The following is a 25,166-nucleotide window of genomic DNA, read 5'->3' as shown; positions in this document are numbered from 1 at the left end:
TCAGTATTTTCTCTTAATTAGGCCGCACTGGCTCCTAAGATGTTCTGTGCTGCTTTTATCTGCATCCTCCCACAAACTAGAACTGTGTATCTCAGTACTGAATAAATGTTTTTACTCTTCTCTGAGATAAACCTGAAGAGATTAGACTGCTCAGCTTCTCTCAGGTTCTTGCAGATTATTACCCATGACCTCACTGCCCTCATGTACATGTTCCTTATCTCCCTCCAACACTTCCTGGTTTTGAATGCTTCTGATTATGTGATAGAGCCTGAAAAATGGCCAGGGGCTCCCTCTGTGATTTGCTCTTTCTGAAAATGCTCTCATTTGCTCATTCTTTCCTTCACCTGCTCCTTTTTCAATAGACCATTTGGGACAATAATCCGAAAGCATTTATTGCAATTGGGCTGTTTTCCAGAATCATTTGGTCTGCCAACTATTAAGATTCATCCCAGCACTGGATTTCAGAAACCTGGAGGCAAGGGAATGTCCAAGCTTTCCTAGAAGTCTTAAGAAATCCAAGGACTAACCTCTGCTGCCTGACCTAGCTCTCCTTAGGCTGCAGTACATTTCTCTGTAGATCTCTGTAGAGATGATGACTATTTAATCTGAACATCAAGAAAACGTGAGGCTATAAGTCACCTCAGAATCTTTAATCATACTTTTAGACCAAGCACTGGGAATCTAAGTGTCAATGGGACTTCACCCTGCAGACACCTTTAAGCCCAAAACACCGTCATCCTGCCTGGGCTCCCTCATCAGGCAGGTCAGCTGGCTGATGGGTACTTTATTCATGTTAAATCTTTATTTAAAACATTCATCCTTGTATATGTAGGGCATGGAAGTTCCTGCAGGAGAAGTAGGTCGGTGAGCTGGCCCTCAGTTCATTGGGAGGTAATTTCTGAGAGCAGACATCATAATGCAAGGCAGGGAAATTCTGGCTATTTCAGGACAACAGAAGCCACTGACAGAGCCTGCCAAGATCAGCTGGGGGAGTTCCCAGCCTCTGGCACAGTGCAGTGGAGCTGTCAGGTATCAATTCATAACAGCAGGCAAGGACTGGGAGAGCTCAGTTTCCAATTCAGACCAGGATCCCTGGGCACCAAGGGTCTTCCTGAATTATTTATTTGGTTCAACAGGTGATCTTTGGTCTTTAGATTATCTTATTCTACTCAGCCACCTCTCTAATTTTTTTTTTCTTTTTCAGCTTCTGCCCAACTTTCCCTACGAAAATTAATTTTCTCTCTGCTTCCTTTGCTCAGCCATGTGCTGAATCCCAGATGACTGTCCCTTCTTAGAAGAATATATAATAGGTGTCCATTTTCCCAATGGCAACATCTAATAAATGCACAGCTTAGAATCACAAGTACTAGAGATAAAACATTCTTGAATAATGTCAGTGTAACTTTCCAACTAGTTCAACAGCAGTATTAGTTCCAGTATGACAATGTCTTATTTTCAAACAGTTATTTATAGGGCTTTCATCAAGTTACCTGGGATTTTTTTATTTTTTTCTACTGTGCACAGCTCCTTTCTCCTTAATATTCAGCGTAAAACATCTCTGAAATCAGAGCTGAAAAACCTCCTGGCTAATTTGATGTTTCAAGTGTCAGAACAATTTCCAGAAAGTACAAGAATTACTGAGGTCGAAAGAATCATTTCAACTTACACCTCAATGTTCGTTCAGAACGAGTTTTGAGATGCCCTTTGGGGATAAAATGTTCTAGCCCCAGTTTCAATAAATGTAGCTTTGAATTTGGGTGACCACTCACGATTACTTGAGTTCCTGTTTGAACAGTTTAAGTGACCATCACCACGCCACTGGATTCAGTTCATTATTTTGCTCCTTGTTGTGTGGTTCACACCTCTTTTCCCATTCCGCCTGACAACAGGAGCACACCCACCATCAGCAATAGATCCCCAGGAGAACAGAGCTTACACTGAAGGCTGGTGGGTCCATAAACCCTCTCTAGATACTCACATACAGCACATCATTAATACACTCCCAGTGTTGTAACTTCAGAGGCTGAAGGAAGCAGTTCCAAAACTGGCACAAGGGCTACAACCCACTTTGATCTCGATTTTCACTGTGGGAACTAAAGGAGCCAGTAATTACCAACTCAAGTGAGGCATCATTTTTTAGCAACTGCTAACTCATGGTCCTGAGTGGACTCCTGCCTGTGCAGCCGTCCAGGAGACACCCACCAGAAGTGCTGATAATTGGTCGGGCGCCAGAACAGCTGTCAGAAACAGCCCTGTCAGTGTTTCCTTATCAAATCCATCAGCATGGCAGCCAGGAGTTTAGCCCTCAGAGAGGAAAAGGAATGGGAAAGGCACTTATGAGCTTGACAGGATTTTAGAGTAAAAGTTAAGGGAAGAGATGACGGTTTAGGAGAGACGCACCAGAGGACAAGCGACTGCTGCAGGCCCAGGACAATTATATTGGGGTCAGCCACCACCAAGGCACCTGTCTGAGCTGCAGCGCTGCACTAATGGAAGGCTCTCACTTTCCAGGCATCACTATGACATATTTGAACACAGAAGAAAATTGTCGAGCTGTATTTGGATGCCTCTGTGAGGATTTTTCTATTTCATGCTGACTTTCTATGAAAAATGAATTCAGATGTATTAAACACTTACTACATTTGCAAAGTTTTCTAAGTTGCCAATAAATGAGAGCTGTGTTTGGGTACACAAATTTTTCTGCCAGGTGTATCTCCCTGCCAAAATACCAGAGGTTCAATAATGCAAAAATACAAGAAAATGCAGCAGCTCTTCTTAAAATTGAGATACGTGGCCAGTAAAGGCAGCACTGTACTTCTTAAACAAATCAGAATTAAACAGCTCAAAAAAATGGTTTTGGCTACAGACACAGACAAACCCTTTAAAGCAGTAATCTACACTTGAGGACACATCTTTAACAAGCAATAAACTTACAGAAAAAGGTTCATGCATTTATGCAAGCAACTGCGTTACAGAGATCAAACCACCTCTGCAAGAAGAGCATGCCATCAAATTTATTTCCAAAATCAGTTTCATGCTAAGCTACAATCTCATTTACCTAAAAATAATGAAAGAGGAAGGGAAAAAACACCCAAAGTTATTATTAAAATGAACAGAACATTTACCAGATGTGCAGGCTCTCCACCTACCCTTTATCCTTCTTGACATCTGACACTTTTTTTCATTTTAAAAATGCATTAATAAGATAATGAATCACAACAATTAAACAGGTGGCATTAAAACCCTCTAATTTAGGCTTCTAGTCAAGGCATGTTATAGGCACTCACCTCCTTCCACTGACTAGGTAAGGATGTCAGCCTCCCAGCTTTAAAGATTAATGGGAATAACTCTACAGTGTCTTTTTTTCCCCAATTTTTCTTTAATCTCCAACTTATCCTACTCTAGAAGCTAAACCATTCCCATTCATCCTTTCCTTGTCACGCTTAGTGCTCCAGTCCCTACTTTAGCCAGTCCTACACATTCAGCGACGAGTTCAGTGAGGTTATTGCTTCTATCAGAGTTGGAAGGTGCACAGAGACATTCACATGAGAGGCACAATACTCAGCTACCTCCCCTTTTTCCACCTCACCCTTACCTGAACAACACACAAAGCAAAGTCAGGAGCTGCTAAACTGCCCCACTCTGGGTAATTTACTCACTTGTATAAACAATACTGCTGCCTGCCCTTTCCAGTCCCTCCTTGGTGTATTCCTACAGCCAGCCCTATGCCAGTGGTAAATAGGGTGCTTTGTTTAACTACATATGACGCCCCTGGATTCATCATGAAAAAGTGGGAAATGCCATGCCAGGTAATCGATGAGGGTCACCAATTGTCCATATTTAGCTTTATGGCAAATGAAGGAAAGAAGGGGAACAGAAAGAGGAACCAACAGCTGAAGAACCACACAGGGAGTGGGGGAAAGAACTCTGTACTTGTGGTACTTCAAGACATGGACAAGACCAGCTAAGCCATCAATAAAAACAACAGTGAAATAAAGAACTATTAACACTTTTTCGGGAAGAATGGCAAGACCATAGCAGCCTTTGCCAAGAGAGAAACAGGCAAAGAGGGGACATCATGGAAAGAACTTAACAAAACCAGGGGTCTCGTGAATTGTCAGACTAGTATCAGCAGGGGTATCACCTTAGAATGGCATATGGAAGAAGGTAAGGTTGGGCCTTAAGGAACTAGAGAGAGAAGTTTTTTCCATGCATTGAAGCAGTGTGGGACATTGCCCAAGGAGCACAGGGACCAGGGGAGCACGGGGGTGGCTGAGGCTGCCGTGGGAGGCAGCACAACCCCACAGCACATCCAGAGCAAGAACAGGGGCTCACCCTGGAGGGAGACAGAGGCAAGGACGAGCTCAGTGGGCTGATGCAGAGCTCGTGGGGCTGCGTGGGAGCGCTGTCATTCCTGCAAGACGTGATCGTACATAAAAAATTCCCTCAGACAAACCGCCAGCCCCGGCAGCGCTCCCAGGCTCCAAAGGCTGCCCTGCGCCTTACTGGGATCCCGCACAGGCACCGGGGGATTCTTCTTTTCAAGGCAAGGTTTGAGTTCACACTCTTTTGACTCTTAACACGGTTTACAAAGCTACAATGGAGAACCCAAAGCAACAGATTTACAAGCTGGGTGAGGTGAAAACGAACTGCTGCATGCAAGATACCACCTCTGAGGCAGGAGAGGGGAAATGTATGAAAACGTTTCTTGCTTCTGCCAAGGATCAGACAGATTTGCAGAGTTGGAGCCTGCTCTCATTTTATTGTTTTTTGGGGGTTTTTTTGCAATTCTATTAGAAAATCACTCCTGACTTCCAATGGTGTGAGATATTGCAGAATCAGATCTGAAACACTCTAATGTCACAAGAATAAAGATTACAAATCTTGGAGGCACTTTGTATGCTACACAGGTGCATATCAGATTACAGCCACCCTGAATCTGAATTTGTTTTCTGATTTTGATGCTTTTACTTGTGCTTTCTGGTGTATATTCCACTATATTTTTTTTACTGCAGTATTTCAGTAACTCCTTTTAACAAATTTATAGTCTTTTCTTTTTTAATTTATGAAAGACTTCTTTTTTAATTAAAGTTCTTAAAACTTGCTGCCAAGGACTTTGAAATTCAAGGATTTGATTTAAGCTACCAGAAAAAGGCATTCATGATCACATTGGGATCCCAGTTTCTTCTTTTCAACACCAAAGCGCAATTATATCTCTGTAATAGTTATGCTGAATATTAAAGGGAGTGATTATTACGGGACATTTTAACTATCTGAACATTAAAAACCTAAAAGCACTAATCATAATTCTTTTGCCATATTAAAACATCATGAGTAAAGCAGGAGCTGCACTAAAGCAATAGTCATTAATCAGTATTTAAAATAAGCCTGTTGCCAAATTATCTCTTAGGCTTAATTTCCTTGAGCAGTATCATCCCACAGAGAGAATTCTAGAGTATAACCTGTCATATTACTGTTCTTCATGAGACCAGGCCAACACTGGCAATTGCTCACCTGTATGAGCTCGCCCCCACGACACTGCCAGAACCTTAGAGAGGTGCAAATGTCACGTTAAATACCCACCTGCCCTCCGAGGCAGCCCATGGCTGCTCAGTAATGGAGGCAAAATTGAATGAGTTATTTTGCCCTAACTCTGCAGGCTGAAAATCTGAATTTGGTGCCAGCAGCAGAGCTGGATCCAAGGGAGGCCACAGAGGGCTGACAGAGCCAGTGAGAGCTCTGGAAGGCAAGGCTGAGAGGAGGGGAACAATTGTATTTTAGAGGCTGCTGATTTAGGGCAGCTGAAGGAAGGGAGCATCCATTCTTCAGGCACCAGGGAATGCCAGTTCCAGCTCCCTGCAGGGACTCTCCTGCCTGACCCTCATGCAACCCTGTCTTGGTCCCCCATGCCCAAACAGCTGATCCCTGCTCCCACAGGCACAGGGAAAGCCCCACGGACTGGGGAACAACCCCACCACCTCTGTCTGCAGCTTGGCCATCAGTCTCACATTCCCACTTCTCTCTGCACTCCATACCAATGAATAACCTGGCAAGAAAACCCTTAATAAAACATAATTAATCTAACCATTCTAATAAGAAAAGCTTCTCTGAGACTTAGAGGGTGCAATGTTATGAGGTAGAGCATATGGTCGTGACACAGGTCTGTGCCAGGCTGGGCCAGACTTCCTGAAGTTATGAGCTAAGTGCCAGTAGCAAAATTTCCCACCTGCTGGTGATGATGAACTTCTTCCTTCCCTTCTCCTTCTAGCTGGAAACATTCCCTGTGGAGGTACTTCCATCTGCAAAGGCAAAAGCCGTGCATCCCTGACTGCTGGAGAACACTCCAGAGTGGGAGTATCATCAGCAGGCACGAAGTGCCAGCCAAAACTGTCGTCCCAGGCCGAGCAGACGGGCAAGAGCACGTGCCCTACTCACCACCCAGATGTAGTGCTCCTGCCAGACATGTCACTGGTGATTTGTGTTTGTGAGGTGTTAAAAGCCTCAGGTTCAAACAAGGAACAAAAAAGCTGGTCTCTAATGCAAAGATGTTACATCCTACTTTATATATACTGCACCAAGGAATAACTACATCGAGAGCAGGAGTTAGCTGTCTCTTTGCTATGCCTTTCATAAGTTTGCTCCTTCCACTTATCCTCCTCTTTATGGGGCACAGGAGAGCTATCCCTCAGCTTGCCTGCTCTTCTTTCTCCCTCCCTTGTCCACAGCTAATTTTATCTCCCCCATGGCTTCAACTTTCATTTTCAACCAGCACTTAGGCTGTCACAGCTGAAACGTTCCTCTCCAGTCAACACATTATTTTAGCTCATCTCTCTCTCACTTCACTTGTCCCCACTTCGCTCCATCAGCGACACCACTGAGGAACACTCACGTCTGTTATACACTTCTTTCTGTTACACATTTCTTTATGCCAACCTCCTGGAATACTTAACTGGAATTAATATGAAATACCATTCCCTTCCCCAGATCTCAGTACTTTCTCGAGATCCATTCCTGCTGCAAGCCTCACCTCTCCCTCCCAAAACCGGCCAGACACGACAACTTGGTTGCACGACTCTTGGTAACACTGGGTGCTACTTATTGCACTTTTTCTTTCAAAAAATGACCTGGCAAAAACAGCATCACCATCCCATTGTGTCTACTGTTAACCTGCACAACCAAACAACCTCTGTACTACCACCCTTTTCACTGCTCTTTGATCCTTTCCCATTGTTTTGTAGTTTATGATGCTTTTTTACTTTTGGTTCAGTTACTGATAGGATTTCCTACTTTTGAGAAAGAAATCTGCCTTCTGTGTGCATACAGCAAATACATCAGTGAAGAAATTACCATAAAAGTGATAAGAAATAGTGCTAAGAGCTAGTTCTACTTTAATCCATTTATCCCACTGTGCCTTCCAGTAGTCAAAATGAAGATATGTCCATGGGACCCGGCAAAGAATCAAATTTACATATCACAATAAGACATGAAATAGTTACAGCTGCAATTGCTTAAGGATAATTCAGCCTATTATACCCTTCTGTGTTATGGTGAAGTGTCTGGGCTATCGTAAGAGCTGATGCATATTAATAAAAAGTGGATTTTATGTGACTAACAGAAGAATGCTTCACTAATTTTGAAGAGTCACAAAGAATAAAAGGACTCTCAAATTAAAAAAAAAGAAGGCAGTTGTCCAGGGAATTTGGATATTTATACTGGGACCAAAACAATGCTACTTTTAATAAAGCTGCCATCATTGCAGATCATATAAATGGCCCCTTTTTAGCCCAAAGCACCAGACAAACAATCAGCCCAACCTGGCAGTCATTACTTAGGCTTCACGCTCATTAGTTTTTTATCTAAACCATTCTGAGCTGATCAGATTTTCTCATGTGTTGTTTGGGTAAGGATCTGAATGCATTTTATCAGGGTATATCCATTAGCTTTGCAAATAGTTTAATGTCTCTCTAATAGTCAATACAAACAACACTGCAATACACAGGTTTTCTCTTCTAAAGGAGAGACTATTCCTCTGAAAACGGCTTTTACTGGCTGATTAAAGAAGAAATAAGTCCTACAAGGCATCTTTAAAGTGAGGAATAAAAGAAGTCTAACTCTTAGGTTGCACACTGATTTAGAAAGCACTTTCATAATCATGGTCTCTCCTGTTTCAAACTTATTATCCGATCAGGAGCACCACTTCAGGAACATCATTGCTATTTAGCAGTGAAGCCCTGCTTGGGTGTAGCTAGAATTTAATGTATGAGTGTCTTCATTGAAATCCATCACTCTACCAAATGACTGAGGTAGAAGACCAGAGGTGAAATGAAGATGCAGACAGGACCACAGTTCCAGCTGCAGATAATTTGTCATTTAAGTGTATTTGGGATAGACAGACAGGTGAGACAGAACAGAGACACCCGCACTGACAGTGTCCATTTTGCTCTACTCTGACACCACATATTCCCAAATGAGTCCATCAAGTCTGACCTTTCAACAGTCTACAGCTTGGGGTTTAAGTGGGAAAAAAATGACAGTGGTATTTTCCAACAGGCAAAAAGCTCTTTTTCCTAGATTTGCACTATTGATAACTGAAGACCTTTTTGAAAACTGTTCATGTGGATCTGTCTTTATTATCTTTGACCTCACAGCTACCATCCCCAAAGGCAAATGTTTCCAGCAAACAAACGGCTGGAAGTTCTTTAACTTTTCTACACTCTCTCTTACAAATCTATATATATCTATATTTGCTTGCTGTATTCAGTAGTTGCATCCAGGCCACTAACTTGTGCAGCTAATTTTTCCACAGTACCTCTGAGAAAATTCTTCTCAACATTAATTTTCTCAATGACCAGTAGGTCAGCATCATGCTTTCCTATTTACTTTTCATGTGAAGAAATATTCATGGCTAACATTTAATGACAAGGTGAAAAACATCGATCACTCATTAAACATCTCTGCATTTCCCACGTGGCACCTACAGTTGCATACTCAAACTTGTGTTTAAAGGTGAAAACTGGCAAGACTGAACACAGTATCAATGAATCCATGACCAATCCCTGACCAAAGGGCAGTACCACACCACCAGAGGAGGAGGGCAACTTCAGCCTCTGCAAAGCTGTGAAACCAAACCAAGCTGCTCTATTGATTCCTGCACATTTCAACAGGATTTAAGTCATCTCAGTATCTTACATGTGTATTTCCTTCCATATGAGCACTGGAAGTTCTTACTGAATTTCTGACATAAATGAGTGTTTAGGTCAATCAAAACAAGTACAGTGTACGTTCAACTTAGCTCATAATTTCATTTTTTCTCCAGGATCTTCTCTGTGTACATACTAACACACACACATTCTAAGTCAAAATTTTTACTAAAATACTTCTTTAGTTGTTCTACTGAAAAATTTAAACTCTTCCTAGAAAATTACAGTTCATGCAGCAGGAAGCAAATACAAACGTTTGCGTTTCCTGCTGAGAAGCAGCACAGTGCAGCTCTATAAGCCTTCAAATAAAGATGATATGTAGCTACCTCAAGTTTCTTCTTACAGACATATAAATCAGAAGGGACTTACCTGATGTCATGTAGATTCACCAGAATGAGAGGTAAATGAGACTCGGTGAATTAAATTATAGAAGAAATTTATCAAAACCAGGCTGAAATTGTCACGGGACCAGAAAGTAACACTGGGATGGTTCCACTGTGATAATACTGTTGAGCAACACACCACAGACCTCCAGAGGGGGATTTTAATATGAAAACAGTGTTATTGCACCACTATTTTTTAAAAAGACTTCTCATTTATTGCAGAACAAATGCTGCTAATAAAAATACTAGAATCAGATATTCCCAAAAGCAGTCACTGACAGTTTCATTCAGCCACTGAAACAAGGTGATGCTATTTTAGATTTTTTTTTTTTTCTTCCTAGGGAAGAGGAATGAAAGAGCTGGTTATAAAAATAAATTTGAAGCATGTGATTATATGACAATTCCAAATGATTCCCCAGCATTAGCAGAACCCTTAGAAAAGACAGGCTGGCATTTTCAGTCACAGCTCTTGGCTTCAAAAGGGCAACTTGTGCACAGTGAGGGACCCAGCTGGGAATTCACTGATCATGAAGCTGAAAGATCTGCCAGGGGAAGGAGACTGGAGGTTTTCAGTCAGAGAAGCTGGTACTTGCAGGGATCCACATCTCAGTAAGAAATAAATGCTCGAAGGCAGCGTGCCCAGTGCTCTCTTGCCGAGGAGATCAGAACAAGTCCTGCAGAGATGATGGAGAGGAGGTGAAAAAAGCACCAAAGGGAAGCCCAACCTAGGGTTTGGAAATGGCAGAGGAGGAGAGCAGCAGAGGCAGCGAGGGGCAGCTGCCACAGCCTGGACAAGGGAGCTGTTCTGAAGTTATTAACAGAAGTGAGGAAAGATGACAAATACTACACGAAGAGAATCTGCACAGGAGCAGAGCTGCTACACACTGAGGCTGGAGTAGCTGGAGTCCAGACTAAAGGCAGTAGGTAACTTCAAATTACATTAAAATATGCTTCAATTCTCATTGATGTCAGTGATGATAACCAAAGTATCAAGGCTGAGATGGACACAAAGGTCAAGAAAAAAAAAAAAGTCTAGAAACCAAGTAATTCCATTCAAACTAGTGAATGAACTGGCATACAAAATTTCATGTGGGGTAGCACGTTTAATAAATCTAACAAGACACAAACAATATCACACAATCAGAAATAATAAATGTCACGTCTATATTCATTGAGGAAAAAAGAGTTTTCAGAGCAACTAAAAGCCCTTTCTTCTACACTTAGCAGCAGCAAAGCCTCAGAACAACTGTTAAGGAAAGAATAATCCAAGCCCGTGAAGATAAAAGAATTTGGGGGGGGGAATACCACATGGATTTAATACAGGTAAGGCACACTGATCTGACATCTTTCTCAGAGAAAAAAACCCTTCAATTTCCAGAGAAAGGAAATGAAATTGATCTTGGCAGTATGATTTTGGGAAAGCTTTAACGCTGTGTCACCTGGGAAGTTATTAGTTAAATTGAAGAAGATGGGGGATTAGTACAAAAGTTTTAAATTGGCCTGAAACTGCTAGAGGTAGGACAGCAACAGTACCATGAAATGGGGAACATCAGGCTGGAGGGAAGTTATTAGCATCACTGCTGAGGGACTGCTCTGACAGCCAGCCTTGGATAATATTTCACCAATTATACTGGCACACAAATAGCTACAGCCCTGTTCAAATTTTACAGAAGAGAGAAGCTAAATGACATTTTTATACAAGAGGAGTGGGACAGTGTGGAGCAAGATACACACAGAGGCGGACTGGAGTGTAGGAGAGAGGCTGCAGTTCAGGAGAACAGAGCACGGATCATGTATCTGGAGACTAAAAGCACCCAAAAATCAGCCTTGGGAAACTACAGGGGGGAATCACAAGATGAAACATTATGTGATGTGGCTGTGAAATAAACACAGACATTTTAAATAAATACAAAATAAAATAAAGACACAAATGCAATTCAGGAAGGTTTTAGCTTAGAATTTCCCTAGAAGGTGGAATGCAATTACCAGTGTTTTACAAAGCCCTGCTAAGACCCTCTCTGGTGTGGTGTGTACAAATCTGGACACTTAATTTCTCAGATTCAAACACAAAGAAATGAAGAAGTAAAACAACAGGGCAATTTTGAGAATGAAGCTCACATTTTACAAGGAGTGGCTAAAAGGTTTCAATATGTCTAGAGACAGGAAGCTGTAAGGGATGTCTCTCTTATCATTAGAGAATAGAGATGTTTTTTTCTTATAAAGAAAATACCAGACAGAAGAGCTTTTAGCACTAATGGAAACTTCAGTAAAGATGAGACAGAAGAAAATACCCATCCACTCAGCCTGGGAATGATTTTCAACAGGAGAGGATGGGCCAGCCTTTCAGGAGTAATGCAGATTATCTGCCCAATGCCCAGGCAAAATTTAATAATGTTTTCAACTGGAAAATACAGTTGCCTGCAGTTTCTGTGACTGTAGTAAGTCCTGTGTCCTGTGAAAATACCACGAGTGTTTCATGTGTGAACTGGAACAGGCAGTGTGACGCCTCCCCTCTCCCTCAGCTGATCACACATTAATTTTCCTTGCAAACCTTCAATTACAGAAGTGAACCAATAGACAATTATCCTAATGAAACCTCGAATTAAATGCAAATTAAATTCAAGACCACTGAAAAAGTGATCTTTGATTGCAAGTAGGTAATGAATTGGTTTTTGTCTTTAGCAGCTCTTAACAGGTTTTCAGTAGTTCTGGGGTATCAAAGAAAAGATAAATTGGCTTAAGCAATGACTAATGTAAAGCTACTAAGATAAACGCTCATTTTTTACAGTCTGTTACCAAATATAATTAAAAAACCCCCACACTGAACCAACATATTTGTTCTTAGTAACTTCCTTTAGATGAAAAATGCTTCTTTTTTTTCCAATCAGTGCTGTTTGCAACAGCTTCAGGTTTGGAACCAAGCAAGGCTGGTGCGGAATCATCACAGAAGTGGCCCATTTTGGTTTCCATACAGGCCATTAAGAGTTTTAATCAATTGAATTTAACAGAAATAGGAAAAGGCCTAATGGAAGATTTTAATGGAAGATTTTACCTCCCAGCAAAGTAGGAACGATGGGTTAGTTACCCTTATACACATCAAACATAATAACAAAACCAGCAAGTTTTACATAGTAAAACTGAAAAGTGGAAGTCTTCCCTAAACAAAATCTATTTACACACTGCCAGTTACACAACACAAAGAACTGAAAATAAACGAGTCTTTTCCCCCCAAAGCATAATGGAGGGACAGAACTCTAACAGAAAGAATTTAAACTGAGGAAACAAAGCACAGACCTCTGACAATACTTTTATTTTACTTTAAATAGAATTACATTATCTCAGGTTATTCTGGCCTCACCTGGCTCTGCTGTAATAAATTTCTGGGAAGAGTACTCCTTTCCCTTGGATGCTTGCAATACAATCCTGAGAGCACATCATTTTTGTGTGACTCTGAGACACGCTCCAAACATTTGGTTTTTTTCCAATTGCAACACATGAATCCTTTTTTAAAAAACAAATGTTCCTCATTTCACCATTTCAATGGTGCTCCAACAGTGTTGCAAATACTATTGGACACATTTCAGGGAAGCATGTGGAGACTGATTGTTTCTTTCATTATTAACTCCATTGATAAACATTAGCTGGAGCCAAAAACATTATCTTTTGGTTGTTTGAATCAAACGTCATCTGTTGCCCATTCTGCAGATTGTATCACAATCCAGCAAAAACACGAAAATTCTTGGAACATGAAATGATTGACTGCTCTATAGGGAGCCCATTTTTTAGGGCTTCACAGCTAACTTGGATCCAAGGTCTCACCCTCATTGACTAGACCAAAAAAGGGGAAATATTGTTTAAATTAATACTGTGTTATTAAAAAAGCTGAGCTGACTCCAGATGTCTTAAAAGTTAATTGGAATTTGCCTTTATTTAATTAAATGATGAGAGTTGGGCCAGACACATTTGGTTAGAACAGCACAGTAGTTAGAAAAACACTGGGTGGAAAACAGGACATAAAACTGGTGTTTGCATCTGCTGCCACAGCAAATGCCAGGGATTTATGGGAATGTTCCAGGAGTGAGGAGCTCCCATGAAGTGTCAGCACATCCACCAGGCACGTGGAGCAGCTGGAGAGCACGTCCCATCTCCCAGCAAGAGCTGATCACCAGTTCAGGCACACACAGCTTGCTGGGGATTATAAGGGGAGGTGGAAAATGAGCCATGCAGAGCCTGGATCCAAACCCCAACTTCTCACAGTCGAGTTTCAAGCCGAGCCTTTTGGTACAGGATGCTGTGGGAAGAACTGCTGCCTGATGCTGCTCTGCATGAAGATGAAGTAACTCCCTTAACACCATTAGGAACTGAAAGAAAAGTGTCCCATCCTCAGTTGTGAACCAATGCCTGTCAGGCACTGATCATTCTTTGGATTTAATCACAAATTAGTTTTCACTCAAGTGCAGAGGAATCAGGTGCACAGAATCAGCATCACTAGGCTAAGAGAGATCTGCCTAAAATGAACGTTTTACTCCAAAACAAATAAATATTTTACTGTTATCAGAAGGACTTCAGAAATCACCTGTGTTCCCTTCCCTTGCCAAGCTCTCAGGTACCCTGGTACGCTGCATTATTATGACAGGGTGAAAACACGGAAATGAAGTTAAAGGAAGTATTTCTTCTAAGTCTAGCTGGGATTAATTTCTGAGGTTAGCATGCAGATATGACCCAAATACAACTTGTACTTCGAATTTGCTATGTGATAAGTAACTAGGCTGAAATGTTGCTGTTTGCATACAACTCCTGTGAGGATTCTTATTATGCAAAAGCCAAGACGTGAGAACGCTGATGAAAATCTGCGAGTCATTTATCAAACACTGGCCTGAAATGAATATTAAGAAAAACCTCTTTTATATGCAAATGTTTAATCCGACTGAGTTTAATCATGACTTTCCTTTTTCAGGCCCGATGAGTTGTGCATGTACTGTGCACTGTAAGATACAATCTTACACATCTCACTCTCAAAAAAGCCCATTGTTTTGTCAATGGTTGCTCTGGGAACACGCAGAATAGAAAATTAATCTTTTCTCACTATTTTACTCACCTGTAAGACTCCCCATAAAGCCTGTTTTGTCTTCCCACCTGCTGATCACTGGAGTAATATCTCCTTTGAATGGACCAAGTACTTCCATTCTCTCAACAAGACAAACTCAGAGCATAATTGATTTCTCCAATGGATTTTCTAATGAATATCTATTGTTACTCTAGTTGCTAAAGTACTCACTGGTTTGTGTTCCAACAAATACAAATCTGTTTATTTACTGCCCAGCTTCACAATCACCTACAAACTGGGGAAAAGCAACATTAAAAAACCCATAGGTTCCCACAGAATCTGAAATGCTGGCTACAAACTGGCAGAAAGAAAAATGTATGATCCACACGGCCACTTGAGAGTACACAGAATTGAAATTAAAGAAACAGACTGGCTTTATTTTAAGAAATTTTGAAAGCCTGCACGTTGATAAAGAGCCATATGTTGGATGTAGTGACCACTAAGCATTCCCAATAAAACTAAAACCAACTGAGGGGCCTCAGGAATGTCCAACCACTGCAGCTGCATGACCTGGAAGCATGGACTGAGGAGCAAAGATCTAATACTGAATGAAAAACATGAACTCCAGGTATTAAATATGACACTGTATAACAGCATCAACAAACAGACATAAACTTTTCACCAGTTAAATATATATACAATAAGACATTACAAAAGTAGCACATGATTAGATCTTCATTTCTTTTCAAAGTCTTGCTTAGAAGAGACTGCTAAACCTTTTCCACCTTATTCTTTTTACTAAGACTCTTCAGAACAAGAATGATGTATCTTTATGCCTGGTAGTTAATTAGAAAGTTCATGAACCTCATAATGTCACTTAGAGAAGGAAAAACTCGCACTTTTACTTAGTGAAGTAATCATTTAAAATTCAAAGTAATGATTTAAATCTAACTTATAAGAGCATAAAGGCCATTTAAACTTAACAGATACTGGAATTTGAATGTAGACTGACCAGCAAAGCTGACAGATATTATTTGGTTTGGCATTTCTAATGGCCAAAGTTCATGCAACTAATGTTGCATGAGTCTAACATAATGCTCTAAGTCTAACAAAATAGCCTAGATAAAAATCTTTCTGACTACCCAAAAGACATCTACAGTTTTTATCTAATGTGATATACAACATTTTCGACATGATTTTATAGCAAATCACTTTAGTGGGTTTTATTAATTACTCTAAAATATTATTTCAAAGAAAAGGCTGTAAAAAAAAATTGAGGAATACATTTTTGTTTAAGAAACAATGAAGCCTGTTCAGTGACAACACTGTAATTACATATGAAGTTATGAAGGAAAAAACTTAAAGGTAAGGTTAAGAGCAGTTGGGTGTTTGGTTACACCTCACATGGAGGAGAGGGGGGTTCCTGGAAGGACCCCACTGGTCTCAAACAGGACTGGCAGCTGGGACTCAGGCTCTTCCCTTCCATCCCACCAGAAGTCACACGAATCACAAATGAAATCACAGCCAAGCTGAACTAACCAACAGAGGGCAGCTGACTCACAGCTAAAGGGAACCCTTACTCCTGCCAAAACCCACGGCAAAACCCCTGTGCCATCAGTGAAATCCAGGCTGACCTCAAAACCTTTTACCTGAAAACTATAATTCCAGGACTGCACAAAGCTCTGCTAGTGAAGCTCTAGCTAGTGAAGCTAGCATGTGTTTTGAAATAATAAAGATATTTGAGAAAGAGGGAGACAAACCAACTGAAGTTCAAAGCAGATGAGTGCTCTGTCTCAAGCCAGCCACCCCTGCTATCACTACAAAACCTGAATTTTGTATAATATACTTATTCTTCACTAGTAAGTCATATAGAAAAAAAAAAAGGTCAGTTTTTAAATTGCATGCTGGTTATAACTTTAATTAAGGAAGAAACACAGCAGCAACCTATCAACAACAAAAAAAATCCCCCAATGACCAAACTAAAACAAAACAGTAAAACTAGATGTTCTACTGTTTTGACAACAGCATGTGGTCCAGCACTAGAACCAAATTAATCCTCCATTAAAATCTACATAACCATTTTAAGCCTGCTTTTTAAATTATTAATGTGTAGCTAACATCTGTTCATTGTGAAAACACACGAGTTGCATCCCTTTTAAAATTAATCTGTAACTCTAAAAAACTTGTAGACTACATTTGCCATCAAACTGTAATTGATGCTGGATAAACTTTATTAAGTGCACTAATATTTAATTATCTTTGGCTCTGAGTTGGAACTCCAAGTCAATCTGGCACCACCATGGGCCACATCTATTAGTGAATCCAAGGGCTCACAAAATGCTCCCTTCATAAAAGGATGCAAGTTTCCTGGTTAAGTTACAATATGGGAAACAGCTGACTCAAAAATAATATAAATTATAGACGGATTAAAAGCCCTCATAACTTTTAATTAAGCAATAAATCACAACAAACTGCACAAGACTGCTGATTTATGCATTCCTCCTGTGAGAAGCAGTAAATAAAATTAGAATGGACAGAATATACATCTTATTGGAGAAGAAGAATCTATCCTTTGGCGTTTCATTCATACATAAAAATCTGCTCACCTTTGGTTTTTCTAGTGGTGGCTAAAGCCTGCAACACACTTATTTATAACTCAAAGACAAGTCATGACTTATAGATAATGAACAAGAATTAGCTGAATTTGTGCATACTCATATTTACAACTCTTTTCCTGGTATCCCTGCTAAAACAAGGACTTCAGGAGGCAGGGAGAGCCCCAGACCACAGTACAGGGGAGGTGTCTTGAGTTTTTCCTTTCTCTCCCCAAACCCACCTGAACGTGCCTAAAGCATATTTCAGCTTTGGTTAAACAGCCCTCGCAAACAGCCCTCCCTGACACAGGAGCTGCATTTGACAACCACTCAGAAAGGTGTAACTGGGCCTTGAGATCTGAAGTCTCTGAGTGGTTCATATTCCAGCCAGCAATCTGGTAATGGTGATGGTCTTGATGCTGTCACTTAAGGAAGATGCAAAATTCATGTATTCAACTTGCAGTTCAAGTGCACACATTTAGCTGACGGCAAGCCCGGCACAATCCTTCCAGTCATGTGGGGAGACATCAAGAGCAGGACAGAAGGTCATCTGCACTTTTATTCTGCTGTCTTGGAGGAAGAAACCAATTAAACAACATAAAAAGAAAATGAAGTCCATTCCTGAATCTATCAATCAGCTACAGAGCATAAAACAAAGCAAACCCAACAAACAATTTGGTTATAATTTCTGAGCAATGGCCACAAGAAACGTCTGCAGCAGAAAAAATGTTAACACTTGTTAAGTATGAATCAATGAGAACTGCTCTAGACAGAACAACACAGCAATATTAAATACTTCAGGAGAGACAAGAACAGGGTTATTTTAATGACCATCATGCAAGAGGCGCCTGAGAGTTCCTGGGCTGCTCAGAAGCTCTGATAGATGAATTCACACAGCATACATCTTTAAGTCCCTTCTCCCTCTTTGAGCCGCAACTTCATTTCCAATTTTTCTCTCTTATTCATAAAGGAGAGTCAGAAGAGTAGAAATTTTCTGCTTTAAATGCTCAGGGTATGTTCACAGAATGCAGGTGAGTCAGACCATGTTTAATAAACTCCTGTTCCTCTTAGGAATAAAGCCATCCACTGGAATGAGGTCAGCTTTAAACTGGGGACACACAGAATCTGCTACAGATTTATGAGAAAGTTCAGTCCTTCTGCAGACACCGCTGTCCACTGGCCAAATGAAAGAAGTGACCAAAATCCTCATTAATAACCAACAGCCTCACACTGGTTTCTGAGGGTAATAGATGCTAAATCAGGCCAACACCAGTACCTAATTTACCAACTCAGCCCAACCTTTGTTCATGCTGGATGCTCTGCATCGTGATTCAGATTTCCACAGCAGTTCCCTACGCTGGACAGATCCAGGCTGCCTCCTGCTCAACACAGTCCTGTCCAACATCTTGCCAACATCTTGTTGCATTCACACTTCAAAAAGTTTTGAAGTTTTTACGTGGCAGGTTCTTAGAACTATAAACTACTGTCATGAATTCCAGGACTTGACTTAGAATCTATTTCAAAAGAAATTTCCACATTCATGTCTTGCGTTATAGCAAACAACGTTTTGCAACCAACAAGATCATATTTTGGAAATTAATTTTGTACAGAAAGGAGTTATAAAAGTGAGTAAAGAAAAGAAAAATGTGTCAAAAATCTTCATTTAACTTGCCAAAAGCAACAAGGGGTACTTCTGTGTAATTGACTCTCTCTGAAGACTAAGTCATGTGCGATAAAATGCAAGATGCCAAATAACTGTTTCTCACATCTTCTATCATATGAAAAGGTGAAGATGTACCAATATTTTGTGTTCTGAATATTCTTGGGTTTGTTCCAATTAGAACAGAAACTAGGTCCTCATTTTAACTTATGCAGCATCTCTCCTTCTTTAACAATTGCAAACCTAAAACTGAGAACAAATTACAAAACTTTGTAGAAAAGAAATAAAGAAACTTCCTAAAAGGAGGAAGGCAAGGGGGAAAAAAAAAACAAACCCAAGATTAAATCCGCTGCCAAGGAATAACCAAGGCATCAATCCTTCTTGTTCTCCTGCTCCTAAGACAAAGACAAGCAAGAGTAAGTTCAGTCTCAGTGTTAGATGCTGTCATGCTGATTTATGGCACACACAGTTTGCAGGTCCGCCAACATGACATATTGTCCACGAGAGATTCAGCACAAACCACACTCTTTTCCTTAAAAAAAAAAGTATTACCCAAACCAATTGAACTTTAGTTCCTTAAGTGAAATGCTAATACTTTCTCCACTGCGCCACCAAACCTTCAATGGCTGATTTTCCATTTAATTCCATCTCCTCTGCCGAGAAATCCACTTTGGGTATAATTCCTGTCTTTTCCTACACTTTGCAACAAGCTATCACATTAAACAATAAATATTCCTTTCAACAACAAACATAGGAACTCTATTTGAATCAGAAATAATTATGGGTACATTCCTAGTTCCAGAGACAAAAACAAATAAATTTCATTTAAACCAAAAGTTCCTGCTTTGGTATATTTTTCATTTAAAACTTGGTAGGGGCTGTAGTAGGCAGCAAAAATGTAGTTTAATCAATTAGCACAAGGCTTCTAATTTTTGTGGATTTGAAAGTAATGCCAGGAAGGAGATTGATGTTGTAACATATTTAAGGTCACAAAGTGCAAATGTTCTCTCAAAATTACAGAAACCAGCATTATACCATGCATCAAGTCGCTTTTTTATTAAAGAGAAGTTTAAAAAGAAGCTATCTCAAAAAAAAAAAAATCCAAGTGAAAAATACTTTTGAGGAAGTTGTTAAATGGCTCCATTCTGGGAGCTAATGCTTTTTATGAGTGGCAATTGTGAAAATATGTTTATATGACTCTTTACTCAACAGAAAACCTGCAGGAGGAATGAAAATCAAGTGTAGATAGCTATTGAAGCTGAATATAAAATTAATACATGCTGGGAATTAGAGTAGACACTACAGGGTTATTATCCTGGAGGAGAACATGGGAACTGGCTCGATTTCCCTTTGGAAGTGAAGCAACACCCACCCACATGGGGGACTCACTTCAGGCAGGTGAGATACTGCTCAGGCTGCACAGATTTGGCTGCTGCTTCTGCTCATTTAACAAACTAAATTGCAGTTTAGTACCAAAACTTCCAGTCACAGCAAGAAAAGTGTAAAGGGAAACAGGAGGTTCCTGCTATTTTTTGACACTGAAAACTCTCCCACATTAGTGCAGCAGGCAAAAAACTTGTCATTTTTATGATACTGTAAAACTGCACTAGAATCAGAGGACAGATGTGTTTTATGCTGTAATTCCTTCCTTTAAGGCAGAGTGGGAGGAAATCAGACCTTCTGAAGGTAAAACTGAGATTAAGGATAGGGTTTTTGTTTTCCAGAAGTTAAGTTGCACTTGAAGCAAATGAGTGCTGATAGACAGGGCCAGAGAAAAATGTAAGACAGATGATTCCCTGCATGGCACAGGAAGGGATCTGACACAGCTGAAGGACTGATACAGCACTGGGCTCAGGAATGAGCTATTGGCACCTGAAATCCATGAGAGGAAGAGATTCTGAGTGCCTCAAAAAGTTCCGTGACTTTTCTGAAAATTAGAAATCTGTATTATAAAAGAAATTATTTGAGCAGGAGCTATTTACAGTTAGTACATTAATAATGATACTCTTGAAGACCAATTTCTAATGCTGGAAGGAGAGGGTTATAAATGCAACTCACCAGCCAGGGACTGGATGGAAGCTAATTCAGTGACAGCCATGAGAGATGCTGGGTTCAAACTTAACTTTTAACACAACAGCCTAAAAGTTTTGAAAATGCTGAAAAGAATTGTTTTCTCTGAAGTGCAAGTAGGATTAAAGCAGCCACTTTCTACGAAAAGTTCCAGAAATTCACACATCTTCACACCTGCTTCTGAGAGATCTGGTCTGCAAGTGCACCAGCAGCGTCCTTTCCCCTTTCCTTAAACCCCTGTATGCAATTTCAGGAGAAGTACTTGCAATTCTAATGTGCAAAGTGTCTCTATTTCTCATATTCTACAGTGAACACCAGAAAATGTCATTAAGAATAAAATATTCATTTTAATGAAAGCAGTAAGTTTACATTCAAAATACACTACATTTTTCTCCTGCTATGCCTGCCATTACAAATACTCCCAAGCCTTTAAAAACATTTGCTTAAATATATACAGCATATACAGAGGGGATAAACTACTTGCTATGATATTTGTCCTTTCGCAGTATTGGCTAAGAGAGAGAGGGGGAGGAAGGAGAAGGAGGGAAAATCTTGACAAGAATATGTATGAGAGCAATCAATAAAAAAATAATCCTTGGAATTCATGAGTCTTGAAAATAAGATACGTTTTCTCACAGTAATCCTAAAAACCTATAAAAGAATATTCAAGCAATAAACCCCCCTTAACTCATATTTAACCTTTCATCATGTAGAACTACATATTAAATAGCTTAGCAACTGCATGCTGTGTAAGTGCATTCCAAGAAGAGCAGGGATAGAAAAATGTAAATGCTACACCTCTTTTAACATGCACGGCACAGCCAGGAACATCTGCCAGCTGACCCCCTAATCCAATCGGCTGTTCAGAAGCAATCACATCCCCAGATAAGAGCTGCACAGCCCCTACATGCAAAGCCCATTTTCTTTAAGAGATGGAGCAAAATGTAGTTAGCCAGCTCTTCAACCATTTTCAAACAGAGGTACAAGGAGAAAGTAATTCTGCATATTACATGGAGCTGCATTAAAATACTGTCATCTCTTCCCCCCAGTATTGTAATTTATCCTTTAATTTCACAGGGCAGCAACACAGGGTTTAAGGCTGAAGGGACTATATCAAATCACGTGATTTTATAAGAATACCAAGAGCATTCAGCCCATGCAAATGTTTGGCACTCTATTAGAAAACAGCCTGGAATAAAATCTTGAAGGTCTCAACCTCGTCCATCACCTACGATGAGAAGAATAAATACAAAAAACCTGAATTAATTCTCCTAACTCTGAGTTTACTTCTCATATCTCTTGCAAAAAGAGCGGGCTGCTTGAGAGGCTCTACAGGCAGATGAAGATATCCAAAAGAAAGGCTTCAAGATACTCCAGAAGAGCCAAACTCTCTGTGGAATAAGGAGCACAAACGCCATGGAATATCATGCAGCAATGGATACGTAATTTTTTCTGTATAAAATCAAATTTTTGCTAAAATATTCTATCTTAAATACACAAGCAAGCTGCTTTACACTGACTGGACAAACTCTTGGGGGACAGTCTTTTACAAAACAGTTTGTGTGACTAAAATAACTACTTATATTCATGAAATAAATTGTTTTGATTGTGCAAATTGTCCCTCTGTCCAAAGCAGTAGTTTTACTAAATATCTGTATTGGCAGAGCTCCAGACATGGTGGGAAATGGAAAGAAAGAAAGAATTGCTAGAATAGTGTTTCAAGTAACACTGTAGTTAGATTTATGTCAAATATCTGAAAAGCACTGAAGAAAAGGATATACAGAGGTCTGCCAAAAAGCCTGGACAACACCCTGCACAAAAAGAGGGTGAAAAGATTATCTGGCTTAAGAAAAATACACAAACTGACTGAGGGATTTAATTGTAAGACACTGGAAAAATGGAGAGTTCTCCAAAGTAATTGATTAAGCAATAGCAAGACCCAACTTCAGAAGCAATAAACAAAACCAAAATAACTAAAGATACTGGAGAAAATAAAATGGAAATCATAAGTGAAATCTACTGGCACCTGGAGGATTCATTATTTGTTCTAAGTTACCTAAAATCTTATCAAATGCATAAAACACAATATAACACAGTAGCCAGTGAAAAGTAAAACTCAGCACCATGGTGATTTAGCTTTCCCATATCTGATACCAAACAAAAGCCAGTATTTACTGCAGCTATTTAATCCAGATTATACAAAATAATTAGGATGTCACATTTTTATATATCATGAATCTGTAGAGCTTTGCTCTAGGATTTAAAACCTGCCCAGACCAGAGGGAACAGCAGCAGACAATCTGCCTGGCAGTGGATTAACGATATGTGTCCAGCTCAGCTAAGCAGCAGTGCCATCAGCTAATTTACCATCTGGGTAGGCAACTTGTGCATTCTGCAATGTGCCCGGGGACCTCAGTGTGTTAGATCTGGGCTGGAAGTCCAAGTCCAGTGGGTGCAGAGCAAAACTCCTGAAGCTCACAAGAACTGAGAAGCATTCGGGGAGGCAATGAACAGAATCATGGGCACAATGTGTGTATTTGTGTGCATGTCTAAGCGTAATACATGGACATGCACATAAACACATTTTCCTTATTAGCACAACAATTTCTTCTTACCCCAAAAGCTCTGAAATACACAGAATTGGACTCAATCCTTTAAATCTGAATTGGAAGAAGATAATCCATTTGTGTGCTAAAGCAGTTAGAAATAGCTTCTGTTTTATCCTAAAAAACCCCTCAAAAACTCACAGGCAAAGAAACAAAAGCTCAAAAAAAGCAAGCAAACAAAAAAACACCTTGAAAAAACATGAAGTCACAAACCTAAAGAAACAGACCTTAACACAGTTCTACATTATTTCTACTACAGCCTGCAACAGAAAGCCTCTAATGAATTCAGTGGGTTTTAGATCACGACGTATGCTCCTGGTAAAGAGGCAAAAAGCACCAACCACGTTTATATCAATACCAGCCACGGCACTTTGCAAGCACTGCACACCAATAAACTGTACAAAGACATAACTTCCAAGTTTGAACAATTTCTTTCCTTTAATATCCTCTGAAAGGCTTTTGAAACTGGCAACTCTAATGTGTGTGGGAATAGGCAACACATGATAGCAGTAAGTTTGCTATTAATGGAAGGAGTCTGCTGTGTCTGTGGGTAACAAACCCCAGTATTTTTTCATTACAAAGGAGCTTATTGTTACCTTATCACTTACTGTGGGATTTCACTCTGCCTCTCTGGTGATCTGTCTGATCTATTAAGAAAAGCACTGAGCTATGGACAACATACACTTTATAGCAGTTTTATATTTCTGTAGTCCCTGCTGCTTCTGTTAGCCTACTTCCAATGAATTTCAAATAGAAATAAGGAAAAAGAAGAAGGAAAAAAAAATTTCCAAGGAGTATTTACCACGTTTCTCACAGGAAAATAAAATTAACTGTGAGGAAAATGAGGCAAGTTCATAATCAGGAGTTGAAAGTGGTGCTGCATTCCAGGACATGACTGCTGCAGGAATAGTTGTGCAGAAAAACAACTGAATCCATCAGCTCTAGCATCTACCAAATAAATCTCTGTATGATACCACTGAAGTACTTCTACATATCACATATTTTATACATATACATATTCATATTATTCATAACATACATATGAAGTTCCTTCAGCATGACTGTTTCTATCCTATTAATTAATTTTCATGGCTGAATCTGAAATATAAGGCAGGCAAAACTAAACAGTACTTCATCAGTGTTAATTAGTGCTGAGAATTAATCAGCAAATGTAGGAAATCACTATGCACTTTGCAGAAATGCATACAGCATTAAGTAGCATTTAAATAGATGCTGATCTTCCTTTAAGAGTAGCAATTTAAAGATTATTTTCCTCTGATGGGATACTTCAATATTGAATATACAGAGATTAATGTTCAAGGGAACCTGTGCTGTGTTGAAGGGAAACGTTGCTAAAAATAGCAATTTTTACTTAACAAATGTTTCTACAGCAACCATAGTCTCAGAAAGAATTAAAAAGTTTTAAAATATCCACGACATCTGAGCTCTCTGATGTCTACACACTGTCCAAGTGGGATTATCAATCCAGGGCTTCCTGTGCTCTGGGAGATAACAATTTCCTCATATAAGAAATAGGGTGTTTCAGGTCACATTCTGCTGATACATGAGCATCTCTCCCTCAGCCTTCAGGAAGGTTGAGGATTGC

At 39.9% G+C, this 25,166-nt stretch overlaps 1 protein-coding gene across 7 annotated transcripts in view; it reads right to left on the bottom strand.

Moving 5' to 3' along the window:
• The window catches only part of THSD7B (thrombospondin type 1 domain containing 7B), a 299,255-nt gene that overhangs the window by 51,458 nt on the left and 222,631 nt on the right, over window positions 1-25,166 (bottom strand). The window lies entirely within an intron of this gene.

This window comes from Corvus hawaiiensis, chromosome 7 (assembly GCF_020740725.1).
Source record: "Corvus hawaiiensis isolate bCorHaw1 chromosome 7, bCorHaw1.pri.cur, whole genome shotgun sequence".
NCBI classification, from domain to species: domain Eukaryota; kingdom Metazoa; phylum Chordata; class Aves; order Passeriformes; family Corvidae; genus Corvus; species Corvus hawaiiensis.
Note: the sequence above shows the minus strand (reverse complement) of the source record. Positions and strands in the feature narration are given on the sequence as shown.